The sequence below is a fragment of the Mustela nivalis genome (genome assembly GCF_964662115.1).
Source record: "Mustela nivalis genome assembly, chromosome: 14".
NCBI lineage: Eukaryota > Metazoa > Chordata > Mammalia > Carnivora > Mustelidae > Mustela > Mustela nivalis.
The window spans coordinates 69,765,643-69,780,203 of record NC_139033.1 but is presented as its reverse complement, the minus strand read 5'-3'; the positions used below and the strand labels follow the sequence as shown (position 1 = coordinate 69,780,203).

Here is a 14,561-nt window from a genome sequence, read left to right as displayed (position 1 = left end):
CAAGGAAATAAAGGCCTTAAACGACACACTGGACCAGATGGACATCACAGATATATTCAGAATATTTCATCCCAAAGCAACAGAATACACATTCTTCTCTAGTGCACATGGAACATTCTCCAGAATAGATCACATCCTCGGTCCTAAATCAGGACTCAACCAGTATCAAAAGATTGGGATCATTCCCTGCATATTTTCAGACCACAATGCTCTAAAGCTAGAACTCAACCACAAAAGGAAGTTTGTAAAGAACCCAAATACATGGAGACTAAACAGTATCCTTCTAAAGAATGAATGGGTCAACCGGGAAATTAAAGAAGAATTGAAAAAAATCATGGAAACAAATGATAATGAAAATACAACGGTTCAAAATCTGTGGGACACAACAAAGGCAGTCCTGAGAGGAAAATATATAGCGGTACAAGCCTTTCTCAAGAAACAAGAAAGGTCTCAGGTACACAACCTAACCCTACACCTAAAGGAGCTGGAGAAAGAACAAGAAAGAAACCCTAAGCCCAGCAGGAGAAGAGAAATCATAAAGATCAGAGCAGAAATCAATGAAATAGAAACCAAAAAAACAATAGAAAAAATCAACGAAAGTAGGAGCTGGTTCTTTGAAAGAATTAATAAAATTGATAAACCCCTGGCCCGACTTATCAAAAAGAAAAGAGAAAGGACCCAAATAAATAAAATCATGAATGAAAGAGGAGAGATCACAACTAACACCAAAGAAATACAAACTATTATAAGAACATACTATGAGCAACTCTACGGCAATAAATTTGACAATCTGGAAGAAATGGATGCATTCCTAGAAACATATAAACTACCACAACTGAACCAGGAAGAAATAGAAAGCCTGAACAGACCCATAACCAGTAAGGAGATTGAAACAGTCATTAAAAATCTCCAAACAAACAAAAGCCCAGGGCCAGACGGCTTCCCGGGGGAATTCTACCAAACATTTAAAGAAGAACTAATTCCTATTCTCCTGAAACTGTTCCAAAAAATAGAAATGGAAGGAAAACTTCCAAACTCATTTTATGAGGCCAGCATCATCTTGATCCCAAAACCAGACAAGGATTCCACCAAAAAAGAGAGCTATAGACCGATATCCTTGATGAACACAGATGCGAAAATACTCAACAAAATACTAGCCAATAGGATTCAACAGTACATTAAAAAGATTATTCACCACGACCAAGTGGGATTTATTCCAGGGCTGCAAGGTTGGTTCAACATCCGCAAATCAGTCAATGTGATACAACACATCAATAAAAGAAAGAACAAGAACCATATGATACTCTCAATAGATGCTGAAAAAGCATTTGACAAAGTACAGCATCCCTTCCTGATCAAAACTCTTCAAAGTGTAGGGATAGAGGGCACATACCTCAAAATCATCAAAGCCATCTATGAAAAACCCACCGCAAATATCATTCTCAATGGAGAAAAACTGAAAGCTTTTCCGCTAAGGTCAGGAACACGGCAGGGATGTCCATTATCACCACTGCTATTCAACATAATACTAGAGGTCCTAGCCTCAGCAATCAGACAACAAAAGGAAATTAAAGGCATCCAAATCGGCAAAGAAGAAGTCAAATTATCACTCTTCGCAGATGATATGATACTATATATGGAAAACCCAAAAGACTCCACTCCAAAACTGCTAGAACTTATACAGAAATTCAGTAAAGTGTCAGGATATAAAATCAATGCACAGAAATCAGTTGCATTTCTCTACACCAACAGCAAGACAGAAGAAAGAGATATTAAGGAGTCAATCCCATTTACAATTGCATCCAAAACCATAAGATACCTAGGAATAAACCTAACCAAGAGACACAGAATCTATACTCAGAAAACTATAAAGTACTCATGAAAGAAATTGAGGAAGACACAAAGAAATGGAAAAATGTTCCATGCTCCTGGATTGGAAGAATAAATATTGTGAAAATGTCTCTGCTACCTAAAGCAATCTACACATTTAATGCAATTCCTATCAAAGTACCATCCATCTTTTTCAAAGAAATGGAACAAATAATGCTAAAATTTATATGGAACCAGAAAAGACCTCGAATAGCCAAAGGGATATTGAAAAAGAAAGCCAACATTGGTGGCATCACAATTCCGGACTTCAAGCTCTATTACAAAGCTGTCATCATCAAGACAGCATGGTACTGGCACAAAAACAGACACATAGATCAATGGAACAGAATAGAGAGCCCAGAAATAGACCCTCAAATCTATGGTCAACTCATCTTTGACAAAGCAGGAAAGAATGTCCAATGGAAAAAAGACAGCCTCTTCAATAAATGGTGCTGTGAAAACTGGACAGCCACATGTAGAAAAATGAAATTGGACCATTTTCTTACACCACACACAAAAATAGACTTAAAATGGATGAAGGACCTCAATGTGCGAAAGGAATCCATCAAAATCCTTGAGGAGAACACAGGCAGCAACCTCTTCGACCTCTGCCGCAGCAACATCTTCCTAGGAACAACGCAAAAGGCAAGGGAAGCAAGGGAAAAAATGAACTATTGGGATTTCATCAAGATCAAAAGCTTTTGCACAGCAAAGGAAACAGTTAACAAAATCAAAAGACAACTGACAGAATGGGAGAAGATATTTGCAAACGACATATCAGATAAAGGACTAGTGTCCAGAATCTATAAAGAACTTAGCAAACTCAACACCCAAAGAACAAATAATCCAATCAAGAAATGGGCAGAGGACATGAACAGACATTTCTGTAAAGAAGACATCCAGATGGCCAACAGACACATCAAAAAGTGCTCCATATCACTCGGCATCAGGGAAATACAAATCAAAACCACATTGAGATATCACCTCACACCAGTCAGAATGGCTAAAATCAACAAGTCAGGAAATGACAGATGCTGGCGAGGATGTGGAGAAAGGGGAACCCTCCTACATTGTTGGTGGGAATGCAAGCTGGTTCAGCCACTCTGGAAAACAGCAAGGAGGTTCCTCAAAATGTTGAAAATAGAACTGCCCTATGACCCAGCAATTGCACTATTGGGTATTTACCCTAAAGATACAAATGTAGTGATCCAAAGGGGCACATGCACCCGAATGTTTATAGCAGCAATGTCCACAATAGCCAAACTATGGAAAGAACCTAGATGTCCATCAACAGATGAATGGATCAAGAAGATGTGGTATATATACACAATGGAATACTATGCAGCCATCAAAAGAAATGAAATCTTGCCATTTGCGACAACATGGATGGAACTAGAGCGAATCATGCTTAGCGAAATAAGTCAAGCAGAGAAAGACAACTATCATATGATCTCCCTGATATGAGGAAGTGGTGATGCAACATGAAGGCTTAAGTGGGTAGGAGAAGAATAAATGAAACAAGATGGGATTGGGAGGGAGACAAACCATAAGTGACTCTTAATCTCACAAAACAAACTGAGTGTTGCTGGGGGGAGGGGGTTTGGGAGAAGAGGGTGGGATTATGGACATTGGGGAGGGTATGTGCTTTGGTGAGTGCTGTGAAGTGTGTAAACCTGGTGATTCACAGACCTGTACCCCTGGGGATAAAAATATATGTTTATAAAAAATAAAAATTAAAAAAAAAAAAAAGAAGCTTGCATGGGGAGCACATAATTATGACAGGAAAAGGCCATTATTGGTGTTAATATCCCTAGGGTACAACATCCAAATCTAGTAATTTTTGGAGTGACGTACTTGTCACAGGAGAGAGAAAAATTAGGTCTACGTACTAGTGGACCAAGTCAACCACTGGCTTGACTTCTAGTCCTTTGGCTATTCCATCCCTTCACTATCTGAATTGGACAAATTATAAACTAAAGGATTAAGATTTTTGCTTCCCAACTTTTATATTCTAGCTAGCCTCATTCAGATTTTTTAAAAAATATTTTATTTATTTATTTGACAGACAGAGATCACAAGTAGGCTGAGAAGCAGGCAGAGAGAGAGGAGGAAGCCAGATCCCCACCGAACAGAGAGCCCGATGCGGGGCTTGATCCCAGAACCCTGGGATCATGACCTGAGCCGAAGGCAGAGGCTTTAACCCACTGAGTCACCCAGGTGCTCTTCATTCAGATTTTTTACGGCTTTCTATTTCTTTTGTCTTTACTTTATTTTTTCTTACCCCATGTTTTATTTTTCATAATTTCTACTTTCAGTACTTAGACATTTCTCAATGCAATAATATTTATTTCTTACAATGTCTTTATAATTTCATTTTGTTATTAAATCTTTCAGTTATTGACAATCGATTTTGTATGGTATGAGGAAGGATGTACCCTTTTTCCCAAATTCTCTTAAATGAATAATTATTGATTTCTGCTACATATTCTTAATCTTTTGTACATTCAACCATCTCCAGAAAGGATGGAGGAGAAAAAAAATGCTGAAAGATAACTTATTTTTATAAGCTAAGGATAACATTGTATGGGAGTGATTGCATCTATATTATTGTGTTATTGAGATGTTGAGAAAGTTGGTTGACACCTCCTATGGCTCTAATTTGTCTATATAAAGTAGCATAATTAACTCTGTATTGCTGAATTTTTTTTTTACTAATTAATTATTTCTATATCAAACTCATGTTTAATGCAAATATTCAAGGATGTCTAAATGTTTTAATGCCCAATCAGGTTGCATGAGTAAGAGTTAACTTTCTGTTCTCAGTTTTTTGTCTTAGGTCTTATTGTGAAATCCCAAGAATAAAAACCTTATTATAAGTTTTCCTTAAAAAAAAAAAAAAAAAAAAAAAAAGAAAGAAAAATATCTATACCTTCCTATCAATTTTGCAGTGAACCTAAAATTGCTCAAAAAATTTAAAGTCTAAATTTAGAAAAATAAATTTTATAAATATAAATAAATAAGACACAAAAGGCAACAGCAATAAAACTCCAAAACATAAGGATAACTAAAATAACTCCTATGCTTGTAAACTAGAAAATGTCTTTATAAATAACCCATGTGTCAAAAAAAATACACAATGGAAATTTTTTTAAAAAATACTTAAAAGTGATTCATAATAGAAAACAACACAAGTCAGTGTTTGTGTTTGCATCAAAACTACAACAATAAAAACTCATTATGAAATCCCAGTCAAGATTTTATTTGAATATTATGAGAAACTTGGTTAATTTTCTCTAAATTAAAATTAAGCATATAGCAAAAGGAAATACATTAAAGCATTGAGGATGGTAGTCTATAAGAGTTGGAAGAGAGAAAATACAAAGAAAAATATATACTTTCCTTCTGCAATTCAACTAATTTAAGTAGATAACTTATAAGAAAAATATACATGATTTTTGTGATTATATAATTCAGAAGAAAATATATGTATACAGATGGGTTTATGACAGTACTATCTCTGGTGAAGACAGAATATTATCCTTCTCAATGCCCAACAACAGAGAAAGAGCACAGAAGATTAAGAGTGTAATATTATGTAGGCTTTAAAATAATAGGGAAGATTACGTAGATTCATCTGATAAGAATTTTTAAAGAAACAGTTGTTTTCATTAAAAATAACTTTGTTTCATTATATAGGGGGATGGGTGACTCAGTCAGTTGAGCATCTATCTGACTCTTGCTTTCAGCTTAGGTCATGGGCTCGAGCCCCTATTGGGCTCTGTGCTCAGTGTGAAGTCTACTTCAGATTCTTTCTCCCCCCACCCCAGCCCCACCCCTTTCTCTCTCTCAAATAAACAAATAAATAAAAAAATATTGTTTCATAAAATATACAATGTAATTTGTGATGTTAAAAGATCCCAATTATACATAAACCAGATGATATATACATGAATAAAAATAAAATAAATCAAAGATAATATAAAGCATTATGTTAAAGTGAGCTTAAGATAATAACATAACATATATTTTTAGTTTTTGTAAATACTGTATAATAGTGTCTCAAAAAGAAATATAGTTTGAAATCCTGGAAGTTTTCTATAAGAAGCTTATGAAAGAAAACATGAGTTTCACAGTTTTATATGGAATTTTATTCAGTTATCAACCACTTATGCTAATGGTGGAATGCCAAAATATGGTGACTGTACATGTAAAAACTTCATTTCATCCTCATTTTACCTTGTACCCATATATTGACATCAGTCTCATGACTTCTGTTTACCCTGACCATACCTATTGAATTCAATTGGATTGGATTAATTAATTAGATTGGATTGCTTTCCTGATGAAACATTCAATCTACTATGTACTGAACACTTCGTATGTACCAGGTCCTATACAAATATTATACATGGTATGTTCTAATTATATTATCTAAAACCAAGCACAGAAGAGCATGGCATGCACAGTGATAAAGCATGTGAAGTTGTACAAACCTTTTGTACAATGAACATACCGTTATGTGTTGCATAAACAAAAAATTTGAGTAACGTACTGGCTAGTACTGTATCACTGCATTACTGCTGTGGTCCTCAACTGGTGTGTCTAGGACACTGGTAAACCAAGAACCCTCAGAGATTTGTTTGTATATTATCATTAAAGTATACAGTTTATTTTGCTGCAACTGATCTTACCTATTACCATGGCAACCAATCAGATGGAATGTTGTTCTGGGAAGGTTATGTGACCTGGTGTAAGTATATTATCGACTTACCAGAAAGTGTGAGAGAGAACTTTTCTTCTTGAAGGAATGAAACTGCATTTGGGCAGTGAATATTTCTAGAAAAACAGCAAAAACAGGTTTAATGAGCAATGAAGAAAAATTATTTTCTAGACAAGGAGGCATTCCTCTGTTGTAATAATGACAGTAAGGTAACTATTGTTGATTTGCTTAGGTGTTTTTTTTTTTTTTTCCCATATCCTGGAAAAAAACCACCTAACGGGGCACCTGGGTGGCTCAGTGGGTTAAAGCCTCTGCCTTCGGCTCAGGTCATGCTGCAGGGTCCTGGGATCAAGCCCTGTATTGGGCACTCTGCATAGCAGGCAGAGAGCCCGCTTCCCCTTCTCTCTCTGCCTGCCTCTCTGCCTATTTGTGACCTCTCTCTCTCTCTGTCAAATAAACAAAATCTTAAAAAAAAAAAAAAGAAAAGAAAAGAAAAGAAAAAGAAAACACCTAAGCAGAACAGCAATAGTTATTTGGTCCTATTGAGAGTTCCATCCAAATACTAATTCTGAAAGAGAGTTGTTAGCCTAAGAAGGACAACCACTGGATTTATGAATTCCCTAAATTCATTTTCTTATAATATAAAGTTCCTTGCTAGCCAAAAAAGAAAAAACCAAAATAAAATCCAACAAAAATGACACCAATAATTTTTTCAACCTGCAAAATAGTCTACCTTTTGTAATTTACTAAGCTCTTTTCCCAGTTTCTCAATTCTTAGGAAAGTCATCTGTTGCCTTGCCTCTCAAGACTTCACAGCAGTTTTTTTTTTGGATCTAGAAATGTCCCATTACTCCCCCCCACACACACACAAACACACACACACACACATACACTGAGATAGACTGATAATATAGGCATTTCAAGAAGTTCTAGTTGGCAATAGCACCATTTGAAACATTTGCAAACCCAGAGGCAGCTCCAGAATTGGCATGAAATCAGAGCTTGAGGTGAGCAGCTGGATGGGAAAGTTTGAGTACGTGAATTGCTTTGTAGTTGGTTTGAGTGGCAAACATACTAACCTTGTGGTCTATTTTAGGTGGCTAATGGGGTGACTGATGGAGATTGCCCAAGTAACCCACTGTCCTTACTCTTAGTTAAAATCTCTTCTCCTGTTGTAGCAGCTGGATTTCAGACTGCCCTTTCAAGATCCGAGCTTCTAGAAAACATTGTGATTTCAGAAGAGTTAATATAATAAGTAATTAAAGGTAGCTGTTGCTTTAAAATACATCTCTTAGACAGTATTTTAATGTTTTTATAGAAGTAGATTTTGGAAAAGATACTGAAACCTGGCAAATGGTACCTTCAGAAATAAGAAAAACAAGGAAGCCTTATCTCTGTCAGAGAGAAGACTACAGCCTCAAGTCCCCCAAACTATATGGAAACGTTATAATCAAAGCCACAAGGCAACATGGTGCAGAGACATATGCTGAGAAATATAGATCACACTATTGCCAAGAAGTGCTTAGGGCATCCAGAGCAGAGGCTCTGGTGATAATTTATCACCAGTATGAAATCATTAAATAATGAATATCACACCTTTTAAATTACATTGCAATTATAATTGCTATTCTAAAAGTGAATCATAAGCTGTGATTTGACCTTGAGAAATAATTGAACATTTCTGGAGAGTTTCCACATCTGTTGTACAAAGTGATTGGATTGTATTCAGAGTCAAAACAGTGTTATTGAGAATCTAGAATACGCAGGTGTTTTTAACATAATGTTTTAAAATATCGATTTTAATAATGTTTATTAAGTAGTTATTAAATATGCTCATATGGAAGAATGACCACAGTTCAGCAGTAGATTGGGCTGTAGTTCTCCACTGGAGGCAGCACAAGACTGGTGACCAGTGCAAAGGTGGCATGAGATGATAATCACAGATGCTAGTGTGGACATTTGCCTCCTTCTGGTGCCATAAGGCTACCATTATTAAATAAGTGTTGCACCTGAACTAATTTAAGATCTTAATACAGTGTATAAACATGACATATTTATATTAACATTGTTTTCCCATAAGATAACAGCAACCAGTGAATGGTCTAAAAACAATCAGCTAATGGTAAAAATAAGGAAGTGAAAATTGATAAAATACTTAAGAATATCTTTTAATTAAATGTATATCTTCTTTAATTAAAGAAACCTGTAACATTTCACAATCAGCTGGAAATGATGAATAGTGATTATTGAGAAGACTGGTCAAAATGCAAATTACTGTCACATCAAATTGTAGATTTAACATAGTTGAAGTCAATTTATTTTTTTTAAGATTTTATTTATTTATTTGACACAGAGAGAGAGATTCACAAGCAGGGGGAAGGGCAGGCAGAAGGAGAGAAAGAAGCAGTCTCCCTGAGGAGGAGAGATGCCAACGTGGGGCTCCATCCCAGAGCACTGGGATCATGACCTGAACTGAAGACAGACACTTAACCCATGGGCCTCCATCCCAGGACACTGGGATCATGACCTGAGCTGCAGGCAGACACTTAACAAACTGGGACACCCAGGAACCCCAAAGTTAATTTTTGATGAGTTATTTATACTATAATTCTTTATTTGGAAGAATAAGCAAGTTAATATAATAAAATATATAAGAGCTTGGATTGATTCTAAATTGCTAAAGTTTTAATAATTCTATAAAATACACTTAAATCTCGATAGAAAAATAGAACTAAATTGTGTCTTAGAAGGAGACACAGTTTATATAAAAATTAAATTTTATGATAAAATTATACAAGAGTATAGGTTGTTGGACAAGGGACAGAATAGTCAATAAAACCTGTTACAAAAATTACTTGGTGCACTAGAATTTTTACAGTTTGTAAGCATCAAAAACTAAATTCAAACTCATATAAAGAAAAATAAGAATTACTGGTTTATATAATAGAAGGTACAGGGTGCACTATAAGCATGTCTGAATCCAGGAGTTTAAGTTAAGCCATCAAGACCCTGTCCATTTCTATTTTATTGGTTCTCCTTTTATTTGTGATACCTTTATTCTCAGTTAGGTCCCCCAACCACATATAAGCACAAATATGACTATTGGCAGCTTCAGGCCCACCTCTGACCAGTAGAGAAACCCCAGAAGCAAAAGGTAACTTATTCTCCATAGGGTTGCACAGAAATATCTGGTTGACTTTCACTGGACTGGTCCACATGCTAGGTTGCAATGCCTGCATCACTCACCTCACTTCATCTCATCACACGGGCATTTTATCATCTTACAGCATCACAAGAAGAAGGCTGAGTACAATACAATAAGCTATTTTGTGCACACAAAAGAATTGCATTCATATAACTTTTATTATAGTATATTGTTATGATTCTTCTATTTTATTATTAGTTATTATCGTTGATCTCTGACTGTGCTAAATTTATAAGTTAAACTTCATCATAGGTTATGATAAACATTTCCTATACATATGTATGTATAGGGAAAAAACATAGTTTTATATAAAGTTTGGTACTATCTGTGGTCTTGGGCATCTCCTGGGGTCTTGAAACATATTCCTTGTGGATAAGGGGGTATAGCTATATTTAAACTATATTTAAAACTAGTGAAAAACATTCCAACATTCTAGGGGAAGAGACTAATAATAAAGAAAATAAATGCATAAAGTAAATAACACACTGGATACTGATAAACGCCAGGGATCATAATAAAGGAGGAGATGGGGCACCGAGAAAGTGAAATTTGAATGAAAGTCTAAACTAAATGAAGGGACAAAACATAATCACAGTGGGAGGAAGACCATTTCAGGCAGAATTGCAAGTGAATTGCTTATATGCCTGACACATTTGAAGATCATAAACATAAAAAGTTTATAATAATGAAAAAAAATGAGAAGCTAGTTTTTAAAATGTAGTGAAAAGAATAGGGCATATTGCTGTGCACAGTGGGTTCTCAGTCATGTACCAATATGTATAGGAAAAGCCCAGCTGGAAAAACATAAAATGGTTAAAAGTAGGATTAATTTTGTTCAATTTTCACTTTTCTGTGACTTTATTTTTTTCTAACAGCCATAAGTTCCTCTCACACTAGAATTTGCATTTTTAAAACTCATTGGACCAGAATGGATTGAGCAGCTGGAAGAACTGTACAATTATAAAATGTGGAAAATAAACCACACATCTGATATTAAATACCAAAATTTCCACCTAAAACCATGCCAAGTTCTTAGTCTTGTACAAGTGATGAAAAGAGCCCTATCAATAAAATATATTTTATTCTCTTCCCAGAAGAATTGCTCAGCTAACAAATACCCAGACAAGAAACTTACTGTCTCATAGTGAGAACATCAGCTTTACACTTAATTTAATTTATGACTTCATAGCAACTCACCAAATTTGAGATAATGTCTTCACATTCCTTATTAGTTTAGTGAAGTATCTAAAAAGGCACAGCTGAAACCTTAGCAGATGGCAAGCTTCAATCCCTGAAATGGTATTACAGTTCTTTCTTTGCTGGGTGTTGACAGATGGGTCTCATCAGATGGGTATCATCACATACCTCCAGGGCAGAGAATAAGTGCACAGAGATTTCATGGGGACAACTGTGTTTAAAGAGCACATGCTGGTTCTGCCAGCTAAATCAATAAGGGGCAACTGATAGTTGGAACTATCAAGTCATGTTGGGTCTGGAAATTGCTCTTAACCTTTGCCTTCATTTGCAGACTGCCAACTCTGGGAAACATCCAAAATCTAAGTGGATCAGATGGGATGCTGCACAATGGCATTCTGATTAGGCTGCTATTTTTTATGAATGGCCTATCAGCGTTGTTAGATTTTAACCTGAATTGCCAACTCTTCACATTGTATCTCCAGCACATTACCTAGAACATAGTAGGTGAAACACTTGTGGTGAGACTTGTTCTTTCATATGTTGGATGCCTTCCAGCCCACAGAGATAGCACTCTAAAAGGTCAGCAGCACATTTAGCAGAAGCTTAACCTTCAGTTTATGTAGAGCTAGGATTAGACTGAGATAATGTCTTTGCCCTCAATCATGCAAATTTGTTAACTCATGGAATTACATCATCATCACAGGTTCTTGTGATTCAGTTAAGTGTCCACTTGCATATATGTAGTAGACATTTTCTCCTAGTTCTGTTTATTCCTTATTATAATTGGTGATGTTTTAATTATTTTTGCTCATTTTATATATCAGGGTAACATTAGTTGCCATAACCAACAGTGATTAGTATTTTTTAAAGTTTTTTTTTATAAGATTTTATTTTTCTTTATTTGACAGAGAGAGACAGCGAGAGAAGAACACAAGCAGCAGGTTGTGGGAGAGGAAGAAGCAGGCTTCCCGCTGAGCAGAGAGCTGGATGTGGGGCTTGATTCCAGGACCCTGGGATCATGACCTGAACTGAAGGCAGATGCTTAATGACTATGCTACCCAAGAGCCCCTTTTTGTCATATTTAACCATTTTTAGCTTAAAGTCTATTTTGTCTCATATAAATGTAACTAATCTTCCATCCTTTTGATTGCCATTCACTTGAAATGTCTTTTTCCATTCTTTCACTCTCAGTCCATGTGTCCTTTAAGCTAATGTGAGCATCTTGTCCGCAGCATCACTGCTGTTCAATAGTACTGGAGTCCTAGACAGAGCAATCAGGCAAGAAAAATAAATAAAGGCATCCAAATTGGAAAGGAAGAAGCAAAACTGTCTCTGCTTGCAAATGACATGATTTTACATATAGAAAATCCTGAAGACTTCCTCAAATACTGTCAGAACTAATAAATTCAGTAAAATTATAAGATACAAAATCAATATCCAAAAATCAGTTTTTCTATACACTGATAATGAATTATCTAAAAAAGTAATAGAAGATAATTCCATTTACAATACCACTGAAAAAACAAAATACTTAAGAATAAAGTAAATCAAGGAAGTATAAAATCTGCACACTGAAAACTATAAGACACAAACAAATGGAAAGATATCTGATGTTCATGGTTTGGAAGAATTAGTATTGTTAAAATATCTAAACTATTCAAAGCCATCTATATATTTTATGCAATCCCTGTCAAATTCCAATGGTGGTTTTTTTACATAAATAGAAAAAAATCATAAAATTTATATAGAACCTAAAAAAAGACTGTATAGCTAAAGCATCTTGAGAAAAAAAAAGCTGGAGTATCACACTTTCAATTTCAAACTATATTAAAGGCCGTGTGTGTGTGTGTGTGTGTGTATACATATATATGTATGTGTGTATATACAGCACTGTAGCTATATATAGTATATATATAAGTAGTACTGACCTACAGACACATTAAAAAAAATGGAAAGGAATCTAGCACACAGAAATAAATTCATGCATATGTACTCAACTAATATTTAACATGAGAGCCAAGAATATTCAAAAGACAAAAGAGTTTCTGTTCAATAAATGGTGTTGTGAAAACTGGATATTTGCATGTAAAAGAATAAGATTGTACCCCCCATTTTACACCACTGACAAAAGTTGATTTGAAATGATTAAAGACTTACATGTAAATCTTAGATAAAACTCCTAGAAAAAAACAGAGGGAAAAAGCACCTTGGCATGGATCTTGGTGATGATTTTATGGGTACGATACCAAATCAAAAGCAACAAAAACAAAGATCAGCAAGCAGCAATCAGATGATATTAAACTAAAAAGCTTCTATACAATAAAAGAAATAGTCAATAAAATGACAAAATCTATGTGATGGGAGAGCCTATTTGCAAACTACATATATGACAAGGAGTTTATATCCAAAGTATAAGTAACTCATATGACTCAATAGCAAAATAATAACAACAACAACTATAATAATGATAATGAATAACAATCAGGCAAAAATCTGAAAATACATTTTTCCAATGTATTTTTCAGGTACATGAAGTTACTCAATGTTACTAATCATCATGAAAACGCAAATCAAAACTACAATGATGTATCACCTAAACTGGTCAAAATGGTTTTTATCAAAAAGAGATAACAAAAGCTAGAGAGGATGGAATAAAAAGAATCCTTGTACACTGTTGATAGTAATGTAAATTGGTACAGCCATAATGGAAAACAATACAGAGATTACTTAAAATTTAAAAGTAGAACTACAATATGATCCATAAATTCTACTTCTATGTTATTAATCCAAAGGAATAAAATCATTGTACCCAAGACATGGAAGCAATCTTTAATGTCTATCCTGGATGAAAAGATAAAGAAAATTTGATATATAAGTAATGGAATATTATTCAACCATAAAAAGAAGAAACCTTTGCCATTTGCAACAATATCTATGCCATCATAGTTGAAGAGTTTTACACCACTGATTCAGAAATGGACAGATCCAGCAGGCAGAAAATCTTTAAGAACATAGTTGATCTCAACAACACCATCAATTAACTAGATACTATTGACATCTAAAGACTATTTTATCCAACACCAGGAATAGGGACTCTGGATGATTATGATGTGCTAATGCAGGTTTATCAGTTATAACAAATAGACTGCTCACGTGGGGGATGTTGATAATGGGGGAGACTATGCATGTGTGGGACAAGGAAGGATAGGAAAAATCTCTGTAGCTTCCTCTCAACTTTGCTATGAAACTAAAACTGCTCTAAAAAATGTCTTTCAAGTAAAAGAATTTCTAATACAGGATGCTCATTACCAAGTTATTTGTAAAGAAATTGTAAAACAGCCTAAAAGTCCCCAATGAGAGATTGTTTAAATAAACTGAACATCAAGCAGGTACCATATAGAACTCTATGCTTTGGGATCAGACAAACCATAGTACAAATATTGAATGTTTACTATACAGCCTTGCACAACTTACCTTCATTCTCTAAATTTCAGTAACAATAGGAGACTTACCTTGTAGATCGATGTGTGGAAAGTGCTATTAAAATATACCTAGTACAATGCCAACCAG

General features: G+C 34.9%; 2 long non-coding RNA genes across 5 annotated transcripts in view; one reads left to right on the top strand and one right to left on the bottom strand.

Annotated features, from left to right (window-relative positions):
- The window catches only part of LOC309847996, a 161,336-nt gene extending 149,019 nt beyond the window's left edge, over positions 1-12,317 (top strand). The window contains exon 4 of the long non-coding RNA XR_014302777.1: positions 11,900-12,317. This is a non-coding gene — a long non-coding RNA (uncharacterized lncRNA). The remainder of the gene's footprint in view (positions 1-11,899) is intronic.
- The window catches only part of LOC309847995, a 198,856-nt gene that overhangs the window by 5,624 nt on the left and 178,671 nt on the right, over positions 1-14,561 (bottom strand). For 3 of the 4 annotated variants that reach the window (XR_014302774.1, XR_014302775.1, XR_014302776.1), the window contains 2 exons: positions 7,669-7,805; positions 6,641-6,705 (listed from right to left, as the gene is read on the bottom strand). This is a non-coding gene — a long non-coding RNA (uncharacterized lncRNA). The remainder of the gene's footprint in view (positions 1-6,640; positions 6,706-7,668; positions 7,806-14,561) is intronic. The other variant, XR_014302773.1, reaches the window with a different exon arrangement.